This window comes from Littorina saxatilis, linkage group LG14 (genome assembly GCF_037325665.1).
Source record: "Littorina saxatilis isolate snail1 linkage group LG14, US_GU_Lsax_2.0, whole genome shotgun sequence".
In the NCBI taxonomy this organism is placed as follows: Eukaryota; Metazoa; Mollusca; class Gastropoda; order Littorinimorpha; family Littorinidae; genus Littorina; species Littorina saxatilis.
Window position 1 is genome coordinate 5118162 of NC_090258.1, and position 4841 is coordinate 5123002.

Genomic DNA, 4841 nt, shown 5'->3' on the forward strand with positions numbered 1-4841 from the left:
AGCAAGAGCAACATTTATTTTCATGTACAACTTTTCTAGTGCCTCTTATGTTGTATAACTGTTGATATTTAAATGAAGCAAGTGTTTGTTTTCAATGGCACTGCATTTCCCATGTACACACACACACACACACACACACACACACACACACACACACACACACACACATTCGCATTGTCTCTGCCTGTCTGTCTGTCTGTCTGTGTCTGTCTGTCTCTCTCTCTGTCTCTCTCTGTCTCTCTCTGTCTCTCTCTCTCTCTCTCTCTCTCTCTCTCTCTCTCTCTCTCTCTCTCTCTCTCTATATATATATATATTTCTCTGTTTTTACATAAGTAATTTTGATCACTTGCACTTCACTGGGATTTAGTTACTGAATCAGTCATTCAGTGAGAGTGTTATGTAGAGTAAGAGTATTGAGTCTGCTGCTGCTGCTGCTGTTGTTCTTACTCATTACTGTTTTTCCTCTCTGCATAATTCTTGTTCTCCCTTAAAATGCTGGTGTTATTTTCATCATTACAGTATCTGTCCATTGAGTCTGCGTCTGAGCTGTGATGGGACCAAAAAGATTCCAGAATGAAAGAGGTAACTTTTACTGATCTTTATTTAGTTTATGGAGAAGTTGGTTCACATAATGCATTACAGAGTTGCTGCCTTTTTAGATATATTAAACATTGTACCAGTCATTACATGATCAAACTGTGTTAGCCACCCCACCTTCCCCGGTTCCCAACTATCCTTCTATCCCCGCCTCTAAACCCCCACCCCAATCCTTCCATCTCCCCCAAATCAAATTTACTGACACAACACTGATTTTCATTTTACCTTATTTAAGTGTTCTTTGAATAAAATTATATAGCCTGTTGCTGCTGCAAATGTTGTTGTGACTGTTCTTCCTCAGTGTATATTTTTTTCGTTTCCTCAGAATGCAGTTCTCCCATGCACCACAGCGTCTATCAATGGAGTCTACAATATTGTCTGGGATGTGATTTGAGCAAGAGCATGTCAGAATGATCAAGGTAACTTTTTAAACACACAGAACTGATCAAACTGTAGAATTCAAGTACACAATTTCAGATGTTTTCAAATGCATAACATACTGCAACAGTCAGGGTCTTTCTCCACATAAAGAGTGTGAGGTTTTCTTGGTAAAATTGCGATTTTTGTCGCTATGCGCAGAGTGCGACCTTTTTATTTGATTTTTGTACTATAAAGGCAGATATTCAAATAAAAGAAAGTCTTGCATGGGGAGGAAGGAATATGCATGAGGCTTTTGACAAGACAAACTGTCCTTATTAGAGCCTAAACATACGTTCCTTACCGTTAGAACCAAAATGTCAGACATCATAGATGCTCCAATTAAACAAAAGAAGGGCATCCTTTTACTTAAACATAATTATACACTGTACCGCACATTAATAACCTGGTTGTGTTCTGTGGCAGTGCATAGTGGGAACCTTTTTGCTTAATGAATTTCACATGTGTCTGTAACTTGAATCTCCACCAAAAGAAGCTGGACGTAAAAAGGGGTGTCTAAAAAAAAGCGCCATATTTCCTTTTTGATCTCTTTTTTTTTCGCAGTCAAAAATGTGATTAAAAAGAAAATAGGGAGGTTTTTTTACCATCCTGTATAGTCTTGTTGTTCCCATGTAAAAACCTAGTCAAACATGTGGTGTCTGATATGCTGGGTAATATGGTGAGGAACATGCCTTTAAAGGCCCAGTGATAATTGTGAAAGCCGTTCTGCTCAGCTGGAATTTGATGAATTTTGTTGTTGTTGTGTTTAATGAAATGAATTCGCAAAAAGGAAAACAATTTTTTTTACTGTTCACACAAAGCACTTGTAGATAGTTGGTATGTGCCGCATGTCAGGGGTGGTCTTATTCAATCAATCAATATGAGGCTTATATTGCGCGTATTCCGTGGGTACAGTTCTAAGCGCAGGGATTTTTATTTTTTTAATTTTTTTTATTTTTATGCAATTTATATCGCGCACATATTCAAGGCGCAGGGATTTATTTATGCCGTGTGAGATGGAATTTTTTTACACAATACATCACGCATTCACATCGGCCAGCAGATCGCAGCCATTTCGGCGCATATCCTACTTTTCACGGCCTATTATTCCAAGTCACACGGGTATTTTGGTGGACATTTTTATCTATGCCTATACAATTTTGCCAGGAAAGACCCTTTTGTCAATCGTGGGATCTTTAACGTGCACACCCCAATGTAGTGTACACGGAAGGGACCTCGGTTTTTCGTCTCATCCGAAAGACTAGCACTTGAACCCACCACCTAGGTAAGGAAAGGGGGGAGAAAATTGCTAACGCCCTGACCCAGGGTCGAACTCGCAACCTCTCGCTTCCGAGCGCAAGTGCGTTACCACTCGGCCACCCGGTCCAAATACATACAGGTAAACTGACAGGTACTTTTCCACAGTGGAACCCCCCTTTCAGACCCATTCATTTCAGACTTCCTCCTTTTTAAGATCTTGCTTCTTTAGATGTTCTGTGACGGGTGAAGTGGCGCGCAGTGGTAAGACGTCAGCCTCCTAATCGGGAGGTCGTGAGTTCGAATCCCGGTCGCTGCCGCCTGGTGGGTTAAGAGTGGAGATTTTTCCGATCTCCCAGGTCAACTTATGTGCAGACCTGCTTAGTGACTTAATCCCCTTCGTGTGTACACGCAAGCACAAGACCAAGTGCGCACGGAAAAGATCCTGTAAACCATGTCGGAGTTCGGTGGGTTATGGAAACACGAAAATACCCAGCATGCCTACTCAACGAAAGCGGAGTGAAGCTGACTATGCTCTCAGAGTATAGTGTGGGGAACCCAAATGGGCAAACGAGCTCACACGTCACCAGAATTTCTGGAACGCTGAAGAAGAAGAAGATGTTCTGTTCATAACCTGTAAATTACCCCCATTTTTAGACCCCTTCCATTTTAAGACTTGATTTTCTCACATTTTTTAAGGTCTTAAAAGGGGTTTTCCCTGTACTCCTAAAAAACCCTGACCCACAAAGTAATTTAATTATAACTGCTGTAATCGTTCCTTCCGTGTGCTATTATCTGTGGGTTTTTTTTTTCTTCTCCTGTGTTGTCTCATCCTCTGTGCGCCCTGAAAGAGACCTCCTGGTCGAAATTGCCGTACCTTGTCTTATCCAGCTGTGATCCCGCCTTCGTATTAATGTGAGGGCAGTACCTTTTTTAAACTTTCAATATTGACCGTACGTTTTGCATAAAACACCAATAATGAATTAAAAATACATCAGAAAATTATTTCCTCACTATACACAATAACCCCTCATTTGAAGGCTGACAAAGTCCTATTTAATTAGTTTACTTACTTCCAGGGCTTTTCCCATCGTTGCGGGGATACGTATAAATTAAGCTTCCTGCAAAGTTTTAGGTTTGATATGTCCTTACCATTACCAATTACAAGAAATAATCAATTCTTTATCAAGTTTATTGCTATCTTTAGAAACAGTTCTCCAGGGCTTGGGCTATTTTTAGACCGTCAACACAGACAGTACAGCTTCGTCAATCCCCGTGTGAAGGAAATCGCTCACCTTCCACGTGCAAAACGTAGTGATATTGACACGCCAGATTAGCGCGGTAGCGGATTGTGCTAAGCAGGAAAGCGCGCTTTTCTGTATTCTTGTTAACTTCGCAATTTCCGGAAAACATCCACTTTCACTTTGAGACTGTTCTGTTTACATTCGACACTATCAACACCACTTTGCAATACTGAAATAATTTTTTCTGTTTTTGAAAGCTACAGCCAATCATTATTATATCCCCTTAGGTACAGTTTTATAACATTATTGGCACATGTAAACAATAGGAATTAATTAATGAACGCTACGAAAAGGGCAGCCTTTAACCTATGAACTTGCAACTGTGTTGACCTGTGTAATGTAACATAGACCACCACCATAGATCTGTCTCTGTCTCTCTCTCTTACAGTTACACCCCTTACCTGTTCGCAAACCTTTACCCAAATGTATGCTATATACAATACAAGACAAGACAAGACATGGCAGGACAAGACAAGTTAGGAAAAGGTTGCCAGTAGGCCAATAGAGGGATGACAAGACAAGGCATGACAAGACAAGACAGGACAGGACAGGGACCAAAAAAAAAGAAAGAAAAAAAGAAAGATAACTAATTCGGTCAACAGATGTTAAAGAAATAAGCATTTGTTTGGGTTGAATGTTTGGGTGTCACCCTGTATATATTTGTATTTTTGCAGGACAGGGTCGAGTTGTGATGATGTCAGGGCGACTGAAGACACACCAACAAGTATTCTTTGGAAGTGTTTGGAACACAAATGAACATTATTTCATAATAAAAAGGCGGCTGACATTGATGTTCATATCGGTTCATGTTCATATTCTCAGCACAGACGTGTGCTTAGAAATCGGATGTTTAAGAACAAGAGACAACCCTGAATAAAGCCTTATGAAATATGGTTGGAGCTGGATCAAAAGTGTGTGTGTGTGTGTGTGTGATTGAAGGGCAACATTTATAAATGATGAGACAGAAAGCTAAAGCACATCCTTTTATCGTACGTTCCATATCGTCCTCCTACTTTAAATGCTTGCTAATACAGACGTTCTCCAAGAAAATGTCTATCCAGTAATGTTTTGTTTATCGCAATGAAAGCTTTTTTTTGAGAAGAATGAAGAGGAATCAAATTTTTAAAAAACAAAAAAACAAGACGATTGATTTGCTCAAAACGTAAAGAAACAGGATGATTTTGGTTCAGTAGTACTATTTGTAGACCCTTAAAGCAATACATCCACAAGGGATTCCAGTGTATCAGTGCAAATAGAAAATTTCTG

The 4841-nt window shown here is 39.9% G+C and overlaps 1 long non-coding RNA gene across 1 annotated transcript; it reads left to right on the plus strand.

Annotated features, from left to right (window-relative positions):
- Positions 1 to 317: 317 nt before the first annotated feature.
- Positions 318 to 4339, plus strand: LOC138946950 (uncharacterized). The gene is made up of 3 exons (XR_011449481.1): positions 318 to 582; positions 923 to 1016; positions 4250 to 4339. It is a non-coding gene; the product is annotated as an uncharacterized lncRNA (long non-coding RNA).
- The last annotated feature ends 502 nt before the right edge of the window (positions 4340 to 4841 follow it).